Source organism: Pelmatolapia mariae, linkage group LG10_11 (assembly GCF_036321145.2).
Source record: "Pelmatolapia mariae isolate MD_Pm_ZW linkage group LG10_11, Pm_UMD_F_2, whole genome shotgun sequence".
NCBI lineage: Eukaryota > Metazoa > Chordata > Actinopteri > Cichliformes > Cichlidae > Pelmatolapia > Pelmatolapia mariae.
The window spans coordinates 66,356,300-66,368,617 of NC_086236.1; positions in this window are offsets into that span (position 1 = coordinate 66,356,300).

Below are 12,318 nucleotides of genomic sequence, written 5' to 3' on the forward strand. Positions count from 1 at the left end.
ATTATATACATGCATATAGTCCATGTCCCTGTTGTTTTCCTGCCACTGCATTGCATTAATCGCCCTTCACATAAGAGGCCCCTTGCAGGCTGCAGGGGCCTTGTTTTACCCCCCACCCAGTTTGGTGATGGTTCCCTTGGCGTGAACAGGCGCCACAGCCTTTTCCCAAGAACTAGAAGACAGGTGGACAGCTGTTTACTGAATAGGCGCTTATACTGAAGAGCTTAATTGAGCTTCATAGGGCTAATTAAAATGCAAGGAAAAATAATCATGATTATGGTAATTATTCTATTGTCTAATATGTCTTCTGGAGATGTGCTTCTTTGGCATCATACCTGCAATATGTTGAAGACAATGACAAAAAAAAAAAAAGTAAAAATCCTTTGAGGTTGTCAAGCTTGTACAAAAGCTTTCATTATAATAGAAAACAAATGGTGATACTAAATCTCTACTGCCCAAAGTAGATCCTTTAGGGAGCTGGTATAAATAAATATATAATAAATCTAAATAAAGCCTGGACAGGAAATGCCATATTTTCTCCTTTTTTGGGACATTTTAGAATTAAGTCTTTGTCTTCATTCATTTTTATAATTATTATGATGATGACATTTTTTTGGTAAAATTGTTAAAATATATTAACTTTTCCTGATATGGCAGTAGAATATAATTTAAAAAACACATGATTTCCCACTTATCAGTATAACATCACATCCAAATTTCTACAAATAATATACTCTTGACCTTATAACTGTACTTCTCTACATGTGGTCACTGGGCAAGACACAGCATGGGAATGATGCTGATCAGTCCCCCAGGCAACGCGGGTCATCCTAAGCAGCTGTAGCCTCCTGTGGCCCTGCCTCCGGCTCGTATGTGATTGTTATCCTTAACACTGCTCTGGAGGTGAACATAATGGATTAATAGGCTCCCTCAGGATCTCCTGGTCCCCTGTGGGAGCTCTTAGTCTGCTTGCAGTCCTGTGGAGGCCATAATGGGGTAAGGCTTACACCGCTATATTGATCTGACACACTGACAAGATATCAGACCCTGATAAGATTTATAAGAAAATACATCATTTATGAAGGGATAGCATGAAATGGGGGCATTTATTTACCTGAAATGTTTAAGAAAATGTACCTCAAACCACAAATTATTCATTCATGAAATTCAAAGTGTTTTTCGGAAACAAGTAAGGCCATATACCACATAATTTTATAATGTGGTATTTGGAATACATCCAGAAGTATAGAGCAGTAAAAGTATAAAATCCTGTGTAGTTGAATGTAAATTTAAAAAAACAAAATAAACACAAAAATTGTACAAAAATTCAGGTTCAGGTTAGCAGGTCAGCTTATAGCAGAAAAACAAAGGGATAGTTCAGGGTTATCTGATCCAGGTCTAACTAAAAGGTTGTTTGTTTGTTTGTTTTTTAAAAAAAAAGTAAAGTTTTGAGTTTAATCTGAAAAATATAGAGAATATCTGTCTCTTTAATCCAAACTGGGAGCTGGCTTCACAGGAAATGGCCTAATAGCTGTAGGCTTTACCTCCCATTCTACGTTTAGAAATTCTCAGAATCATTGGGACAAGCAAGTTAAGCAGTACTTGCCTTGCTAAATCTAACAACAGACATAAATTAACATACCAAAGTAAATTGATTTCTCTCTCCTTTTATCTCGGACAGGGCTATAAAAAAGTTCATCCTTTAAAATACTGCCATCATGTGGCCACAGTCAGCTATTGTCATTGGAAACTGCACTTGTTTCACGCTCATAGGAACTATCGCTCTCTCTGTCGATAATTCCACTGTCTCCTGTTAGCAATGATTAGAGCTGGGCAAGCTGATTGGCAGGTAGCATTTTTCTGGTTGATTGTAGATGCATGTTGTGGATAAACCTCCTGTCTTTGACTGTAAATTGATGGGAGACAAGTGTGCAAGGCAAACTGCCTCTGGCTCAGCTTTCACTGCTCTGAGATCAGTTATGATCTGCACTTTGCGTGGAAACTAGCTAGCATTAGCAAATAAACGAGCTTCAGTGACATCATCGTAACAGATGAGTTTCGTTTTGCTAGCCACCTTGGCCAGTAATGATGAATGATGAAGAGAAGCATGTATGGGAGAAGCGTATATCCCTGTCAGGCTTTTTAGGGAACTTTTAGAACAACCTTATAATAATGAATTGCAATACTTTAGCCTAGCAGTAATGAATGCATGAACTAGTTCTTTAGCATATCTCTGAGACACTATGTTTCTAATTTTAGCGATACCTACATTTGTTTGTAAACATTGGAGGACATATCCAGGATTTCTCAGCGTTGCTGGAAGCCAAAGTAATTTTATCCAGAGTAAGTACCTGGTTAGACATCATGTTTGTAAGATATTTATGGCCAAGAACAAGAAGCTCAGTTTTGTCAGAAAATAGTGGGACATCCAGGGCTTTTTGTCTTTAAGACACCCTTCAATTAAATTAATTGATTTTTGTCATCTGGGTTCATAGATAGACATTGCTGGACATCATCAGCAAACAATGAAAGCGTATGCATTGTTTTCTAATGATACTGTCTAAGGAAGCATGTATAATGTAAAAACTATTGGTCCCAGTACAGAAACCTGTGGAACTCTGCGACTGTGAGTCTATCAGATAGATATAATTCAAACCACTGTTGTGCATTTACTTTGATAACAATAGTGTATTTTAGTCTGTGTATTAAAATCAACAATATAGAGCACTACTGCATTGAGGCCTAACACGACAAGCACAGAGATGAGTCTCTTCATAACCCATAGTGCTTTCTCTATTCCATGATGAATCCTGAGTGAAAAAGTAAAATCTAAAAGTGCAAAACTTCATGCACTTTGGTTACCTAACTTCTTAATTTACAGTGATAATCTTTTGATTGCATGATTATTCCATCTGCTTATGGCTTTAGCTGAGACCCTCAAAAGCAAACTTCTTGCTGCGATTTGCACTCACAAGTACAAATATAAACACTTTGTAGGTACATTTAGAAGTGTACACTCATCAATGTTAATTTAACACACACTTATAATTTTGAAGTCATCCCAAAAGCCATATCAGCTCTCCAATCAGCACTTGTCAGCTGTGTGTATAATCACCACACCACAGAAAACATTTTTGCTTGAGCATTACTACTTAAAATCTTCACAGTGGAAAACAAACCATAGGATGTAATGCAAAAACTAAACTTAAATGCACATTTGAGATTTATGTCTGTGATTGTGGTTTAGGTTCAGAAACAAAGCTGTTGTTGTAGCCTCCTTGTCACCATTCTGGAAAGAGCAGAGCCCCAGTAAGAGGTTGTGACTGATGCCAGCTAAGCAGGGTGATGATGGAGCAGCAGTGTCGGTGGGGGGGTGTTGACTAAATGCAGGAAGTAGTTCAGTTTGAGTGGGTTTTAGCCTCTTGACTGAGGGGAAATTGCCTTCAGTGTGCTTCACAAGTACATGGGAGTGCTTCACTTGAATTTCCTCCCTGAAAAATGGCTAGCTGTATGAATGCCAAATCAACAAAAGTAGAGGCAGTGTTCATTTCGTGCCCCTCAAATATGGGCCTCTTTTATAGCTTGCCTGTGGTCGACAAATCCTGCGTGTGAAAGCAGAGTGCAACCCGTCACACCTGGACCTCCCCTCAAGTCCAGCATGAGCAAATACTGATTTGAAGATATTCTCTCTTGAACAAAATTCAAGATTTGTTGAACTCATAATGCCCCAAATTACATACAAACATGGGTTAGAAATTCACACACTGAATTTGTAGGGCACATGTAGCTATCTATCTCACCCTATCCCTAGGCATTTTGGAAATTAAGGGAAGTGTGTTTTAAAATTTTCTCAACCAAGATTAATATTTTAGCCATCATTAGCTTCAAAGACCTGATAATGTATGTTATAATCACTGTGTCACTGGCAGTGACACTGGCAACTTAATAGCATCTGATTCAAAAATAGAGGTGTTGCAAATTGTTAGGGATGCATTGTTTAGCACTATTTTAATACCATTATCCTCTTGAAGTTTTTTAAGATTAAATTAACTGTATCAATTCAACACCATTTTATAGATATTAGAGTTGAGAGTGTTACTAACTATTTAAAATGTAATTAAAGTAGGCATTCAAGTCATTTTAAAGCAAGCTTAGATGAAAAAAAAGAAAAGATGTTATCAAATTGGGGATAAAAATTGGTTGAAACCAAAGTTTCTTGTTGTTTTAAAACTAAGACCCAAGTGCTGGAATTACACCCCCCTAACATCAAGACCAAAATGCATCCAAGTCTTATCACAAATCCACAGAAACAGCAAGTCAATTTCTGCTACTGCTACTAAACAGCTTTCTTATGACCTCATTCCACAAGTCTCTATTACTTTATTTCTTTGAGGTCATTGTATCATTGATGTGCCACTCTATAACTCATACTTCTCTTTATCCTTCCTCAAGCTGCGTACTGGGCCTTTAATTCTCCCTTAGATAACTAAGTAAACTGAAACGTAAGACCTTTAGATAGAACAAAAAGGCTTTTGCAATTAGGAAGATCTAAAAAATAGCATTCATCCACTGGTTGAATGACCATTCTGACAGAGAAGGATCACATTTAGGGCAGAATGGGGCATCCTCTAATCCCAGAGTTCCTGCGAGGTCCCCTGGCTTAGCACCCTGTGCACTAACAAGGCCTCCCACTGGACCCATTACAAGAGGAAAAACCAACAAAGGCAGTTATTACACACTCCTTATGAAAGACACCAGGGGTGAAAGGGGGGGCAAGCTGGACACCACTGGAACAAAAGCGGACTGACCAACCCCACCACCACAAACCTCCAACCCCCTCGTGAGCCCTCTGCTCCAGATCAGCCACTTCCACCGCACGCATCCCACTGTGCTGCAGGCATTGTGGAGATACGTGACACGAGGGGGTCGGCAGAGGTCGGGAGAGGTTGGGGGCTTTGTGGCCTTTTAATTGAGTGAGCCACTGAGGGAGCATGTGGCTCAGCATGGCCAGACCCGGGGCTGAGAGCAGCTATGAAGTCACGCTAGTTTAGCTGGCGGAGCAGGAAAAGCTCAGAGAGAGAGAGAGATGACAGTATGAATGAACAGCAGAACCCATCACACCACCTCTCACGTCTCTGGAGTGGTTTTGTCTGCTTTTACAGTATTGAGCTTAATGTTAATTTGGGCCCTTATGAATCCAGATATAAAAGATGGTTAAATACATGTGCAGGTTTTCAGCCGATTGTATTTATTTATTTTTACCTGCCCTTTCTAAATGAAATTCCTTTGTAAAGACTTTCTTGTTGAGACCTTATCAATAGCATCACCTTGTTGGATAATAAACATTTTATTGTGCCTGACTTTTAACAACAAAGTAAAAAGCTAATATAAGTAAATAATGCTGACCTCAGGTCTTGGTCCAAAGTTATCATGATGCTCAGTATTCAGCATTTAATCCTCAAAATTGGCCACATGTTAATAAAAACTACTGAATACCTGAATATAAAGAGCTTGAAACAGCTGGAAACAGCAGTCATCTGAATACTGGTGCACAGGATATACACAGTAGATGACTGGGAAAAAAGTTTAATTAAGCAATAAAACATACACACACACACACACACACACATATAGTGTGTGTGTGTGTGTGTGTGTGTGTGTGTGTGTGTGTGTGTGTGTGTGTGTGTATATATATATATATAGCATACAACAATATTGTTTCTTTGTCCAAACGGAACTTTTTGTATTTGGTTTCAGAAAAATGTTGTCTGATTGGAATGTTTAGATGTTTTAAGTTCTTACTCATAAGAGTGTGCCTGAAATATTAATCATCTATATGCTTAACCAAAAAGGAAATAATACGATACATAATCTGCTAACTAAACATGCTGGTTCATGAGAAATGAAGAAGACATCAAGACAACCGCTTTACAGGAAGCCATACATGAATCAGAAGAATCAGGACAATGTCAGAGATTTTTGCCAAACCACACATATTCCCAGCTAGATTCTGGGGGTTTAAATTTAAAATTTTCCAAGCTGAATCTTGCTGCTGGTCATACTATTCACTGTTTAATTGTTTACACAGCAGACTCGATTTATTCAATGCTACTGCATATATCTTATTGTATGCCTCATATTAGAGACCCCTGAGCTCAATTTCACTAAATCCTAGAGCTACCAAAGAACAAAGACAAGACAAGGTCTTTTTAGAGGTGGAAACGTGTTCTGTGTGTCATTCTCCAGGATGAAATTCAGTGAATTTGTTTGAAGATCTAAGCAATCAGTCCAGATCTCAGCTGTCTATGAAATCAAATTTTAAATTCAGCAGTTCAGACCATCCTATTTTAAAGTGTTCACTATCTGTGTTGGAAAAGCTCCCTGATGGAATCGAGGAGACCCACACAATCCTCTTCTCTTACTCCCCTCACACCGTGCATTACCTCATTCTCATCACCAAAAAGACAAAAAAGAAGCCTTCTGATGAAAGACAGGGGAAAAGAAAATAGCCAGAATCTGATACAATCAAAAGAAGGAAAGAATGAAAGACTAAAAGATTTGAGGGGGGTGCGTTAATTAACGAGTGACTAATCTCAACCAAATTAATAACTGGGTCATGGATGTGAGGAAAAGAGGGATGAAAAGAAAGAGGAGGAAAAAGAAAGTCAGAGAAGAGATGTAACATGATGGGTCTGGGTACACCGATGGGAATTTTGTCCCTGTCTTTTCCCCATAACCCCTCCTAACCTCTCCCATTCTCCCCAGTGCTCCGATCACAAACCCTCTTTGTGGCTCTCCCAAAAAACCTTTATCGGATGCCTATTTGCATAAAGGCAACAAGCAACAACACTTTTTTTCTCTCCTGTGGGAGAGGACAGCAGCAGCTCCTCCCCTAGCAATGGAATTGCAATTCTTCTCATTTTAGTATGCACACACTCACACACACACACACACAAGCAGGAGCATACGTACAGGATGACACGACGACGAATGTGCTTGTTTTATGATTCCCTTGGTGCACATACTGTACTTTTTCATACCGTGTGTACACACACATATACACAAACAAGTGGACAAGTGCTGCTCATGCATTCATAAATGCAGCACGAACACACACACTGAAAACCTTCACACAGCTCCCTTTTGAGCGTAATTAAAACAGGAGGTGCTCACACAATACGCTTTTGTCTTAGGGCATGGCAAGGAGAGGCGGGGCGAGGGGCCACTGCATATTAATTAGAAGGCTATGGTGTGAAAGCCAATCAGGCGTGTTAAACAGATGACATACTGGGACAAATATGGCACTACTTTCTTGCTGCTCTCCCACGGTGGCGCATGGATACAGGCAGCGCACACTGCCACTTCCGCCAATGGCATTTTGCCAGTGGTTGGAAATTAGCAGCAGGAGCTGTTGGGATGAATTAGTGGCCTGAACAATACAGTAGGCTGTGTGCTGCACAGCAGGGAGACAAGAGGTGGCTGATGGGGTGAATGTCAAACCAATAGGTGGCGATGTTGAGTCAAAGAAGCTTAAAACTGCACAAAAGCTCTTTTTTTTCCATGCATAAACCTCAAAATGTGCATTCAAACCTGAGGTGTCATTAAATAAACACAATCAAAAAGGTGTATTTTAGATTTCTGCTAAAGGCTTTTCACAGCCAACAATGAAGCAAGGAAGGGAGCTCACCTGCAAGGCAATGTACAAGCAAACACAGGTTTTATTTGAACTGAATGAAGCCAATATTACACACTATAACTCTGCATCTCTATTGAGCGCCTGGCTGCCAGTTTACAGTATTTCCCTGACAACAAAAACCGTTAGCCCAGATTTAGCGTCAGATGTTAAATCCAAACTGGACACATCTGTTTGGTTATCAATAATGGAGCGACTGTTTGGCATGCTGGCAGCTCTCTTCTTTCTCTCCCATTCACAACTCTGTTAAAGGAGAACAATTCAGGTGTTATAAATCACCAAAAGGGGTGTGAGCCAGTGAGAAGCTGACAGGCTGTACAGTGGCAGAGGGAGACCTCCAGCACCCTGCCACTGTTTTTTATCCTTCAAGGCCACCCAGCTTCATTTACATGGGCAAATCCAACCTCCGTTTCTTTGTTTTTGCTGCTCAATTTCCCTTTTCTCCAGGTTTCCTTTCTCTGGTGTTCTGTGTTTGGTTGCGAGGTTTGTACCCCATTTCCCCTTTTTTATTCATTCCTCCTATGCGCCAATTGAATTTGTCTTCTTGGGCTAATCTCTAATGCTCTTTCTCGGCCTTTCTTCTCACTAGGGCCTATCCCCACCTATCCCTTCCTCTTTGCTTTCCCCTTCTTTGCCAACGCAACCCCCTGTCATTTTCACCCTCCCTCTCTCATTCTCACCAGCACTCCCCCTCCCTTCCTCTCTCCCTCGGCTTTACCCATCGCTTTCTGCCATTTCCCTGGTAAGGGGGCACTTTGCTTCTCCTGTCTTTCGATCTCCGCTCTTGGCACTCAGTTCTGAGCGGTGGGCCCAGTGTGTGCGGAGGGGAAGCTGTGTTTGAGCAAACGGGTGCCCACGCCTGCCCCCGGCACCACAAAAGAGGCTTTCTTTGCCCGTCAATGGCTTTCATTAACGCCAGGCCCTCGGCCTCTAGAGGGGATGTCAGGCTTCCCGAGATGGCACACAGAGACGGCCATTAGAGGCAGGAAGCCGGGGGCAGGGGCATTTTGGGAGAGCTGCCAGGGCAGAGGAGGATGGGACAAAGAGGGCATGAGGCAGTGTTTTGTGTTCGAAACTCATTGCTGTGCATATACATACACAAACTCCCAAAAGGACACATTTATTCTCTTGCACGCACAAATTGGGGCTTGCATGTATGTAGCAGGGTTCAGCTACTGCTGACTTTTTAAGGTTGGTGCCAATATTTTAGGCATTAGCTGTTAGAGGTTTTGTTCTAACAAAGATCTGAATTATTATTTTTTCATTCTGTATTCAGCACAATTTTTTTAACACATTTCTTATGGAACTTTTCCAAAACGCCGCCTATCTAAATACAACCCCACAGATTCACACATATTAAGAATAAAACACTGATCTTATCCTTTCTTTTGTTGCCATATAACATTCAAATAATAAAATTCCAGGGACTAACAACATGTTAATAGTCAGTAATAGTTACTGTTTTACTAAAGATTAGCATCTTCTACAGAAATCTATATATTGTCATAGAAAAAATCCAAATCACTTTTGTTGCAGTTTTTGTGAAATATTTCTCAGAAAAACATTTGTTAGGTTTATCAGCTGTGCGTTAATCAACATTTAGTGATCTACAGAGTGTTTTTGTGCAAGGCAGTGCATGTGGGATAGAAAAAGATTTGTGCGTTCTCATGGTAATGAAGGATCATGTCACCCAATGCAACAGTATGGTTCACTGATGTGTTTTTAATGTGCTTTTGGACAACAATGGAGCTCGGTGGCAGAGAAGCAAGATATTTTAGGCTTTGAATACAAATAAAATACTTGTTATTGGCATAGATTCAATTTCTTTCTTTCTTTTCATGAAAGTGGCAGGCGAATAACAAAAAATAAACCAATGAAATGCGCTGAGAGTAAAAAAGAAAATATCATAAAATAAACGACTGTAAAAAGAATTAAACCCCATGCTGGGTGTCCAAATTCTTCACTCCATGAAAATATCATATTTTCCTGTTTTTCTTCTGAGGGTTTTGTTTTGTTTTGTTTTGTTTTGTTTTACTACTCCAGTCATTGCCTTTTTGTGGACACCACCACATCTCTCCTATGTTTAAATAACTATCCACCATAACCTGATGAAACACCAATATCAATCAGTGAAACACCAGTGAAGATACACACTTTTGGAGATGTGCATGCACATCACAGTAGAAGCCAAAAACAAGGATGATACTTGCTGGCACACATATGCATTGTGTATATTTGTGTGCACCAAAGGTTCACATGTTTACACTCCCACCCACTGACACACACACACATGAACTTGGCAGTCAGTGTGTTTATGTCATGGCTACTTCTGTAACCATTGCTTTTCAACATGGGAAGAAAAATCAATCTAACTATCCGTTTTTTGATAAATCATTTAAATGAAAGGGTAAAAAATGGTAAAAAAAAAAAAAAAAAGAAAAAAAAAAAAGTAGCCAGTCATACCAGCAGAGAACTGCGTAAAACAGTAGGAATATGTGGGAGTAATTTCAACAAACTGGCAAAAGATTTTATGTAAGATAAGAAGGAGAAAAAAATAAGAGAAACAAGTGATTCAATAAGACTTTGAATGGAAAAATTTGACGGACGAACACAGAGCAGAGAATTTTATAAAGGTAAAACCAAGCTGCCGTTGCAGAATGAGTACCGTCTTCTGGCTTTTTGGGGGAAGAGGTGTGGGGGGTGGGCACTGTAAGAGAGCTATCTAGTTAAAGTGAGATCAGATCAGAAGCATCTGAGACGAAGATGTGAAAAGAGCCAGGTCGGCCTTCTCAAGACCTTCTCAGAAGACACCACGGGATGGCAAAAGGGAGGGTCAGCTCTGCAGGGGTGGGGGCATGCTGCGAGAGCAGGTGGGGTGGTGAAAAAGAGATGGGGAGCGTGTGCAGATCAGAGGGATGTATGTGAGCAGAGGATGGTCAGCATCCACTGATCTAATGATGGCCCGACTTCAGAGCAACACTGGCTCCCTTTGCACAACGCCAATTAACTCCAAGGGTGGGGACAGTTGATGGACAAGTCTATTATTAGCATGTGAGGAGTGCCGCAGTGCATCAAAGAAATCAAAGAAAGAAAAGTCTCGAAGGAAGTGGCAAATGCAAAGTGAATGCACGTGATATGCTTCATTGGTCCAATTGTGGTTGTGTTGCTTTTCTTCTCCTATTGCACCCCCAACACCACCACATATTCTCATGAGCAGAAAATACAGCACAGCTTTGCAAATGGCGTAATTTGTGGCTCTGCAGAGGTGTCCCCTTTCTGCTGCCATACTCAATTATACCACTCCGGGAAACAAAAAAAGGAAAATTCTCCCTTATATTTAAAGAAACATATCAAAGGTGCGTTAAACTCTTAAATCCTTACAAGAAGAGCTCTGCTTGCGGTCCCTCCCCGTTCATCCCACCTATCATTGGCTTCAAGCAGTGGGAGTTCGCTTACTGATTGGACTCCTTTTCAAAAACATTTCTCATGTCCACCAATAAGCCTTTTCAGAGATGATTAGTACACTACAAGACAAGCCAAACAGCATTTATCCCAAACATAAAGTCACATTGCTAATCGCCCCCTCTGACAGGGGAAATTTCATGTAATAGTAATATACAAATTAAGTAACAGAAAATGCAGCATGCTGTAAGCGTTACATTTCTTTGTGTAAAACACTTCTAACTACTACAAACAAAATATTGGAAGCTGTTTAAGTGTTCAGAAAAGAAAAAGCTATGCAAACCCCATCTGCTGAGGAAGATAAGTTTGATATGCATTAAGCTTGTTAAGACACTAGAATCAAACCCTGAAGGTGCAGATTCTCGCTCTGATTTTATCCAGATAGAAAATAAAGAAAGGAATCAGTCATGATGACTTTTAACTCGACCATCCCACTGCACAAGCTCCCTTTTTGTGTATATTAAGTGGGCTAATTAACTGGCACTATCAAAGATAGACAAGCTGTGTAAAACTGCATCAACTGCTAAGCAAGGAGAAACTTTGGATATCTCTTTTCTGCTTTGATTTGCTCTATAAATACAGTCTACATATCACATTTGTGTTAGTGCACTGCTCTCCTGTTTGTACTACCTTTGCAGAGCCCTGTCAGAGCAGATCTCACATTTCAGGATGAAGTTTTGCTTCACTACAAAAGCCAATCAGAACATGTGTAACTTCAAAAGAATTAATTAATTCTCATTTTTAATCAAGGCTTAATCTTAATGTCTGCTCGGCACTATATGGAGTTCTGATAGAACATATGCGGGGATTAAATAGCTGAAAATGAAATGCTAATAAGAATGTATTCAAAGAAGAAGAGCAGCTAATGTGGAGATTTATACTAACTGTTGAATAACATGTTTCAGAGATAAATTAGTGCCATAAGTGTGCAGTTGTCAGTTTGGCTCGCAGAAGACATGGATGGTAAAATATTCTTTATGTGACATTTTAACTTTAATATGCGGTTATGGCTTTATTCAGAGTTCAGTTAAGTTGATGAAATTACAGGATTTCCATCAAAACACATTATGAAAAGAAACAGGCAGCTTCCATTTGAATTAATGGCATTGTTAATGGAGATAATGAATTTGAAGACGTCTCCGATCGCTGGTTTCATGTTGATA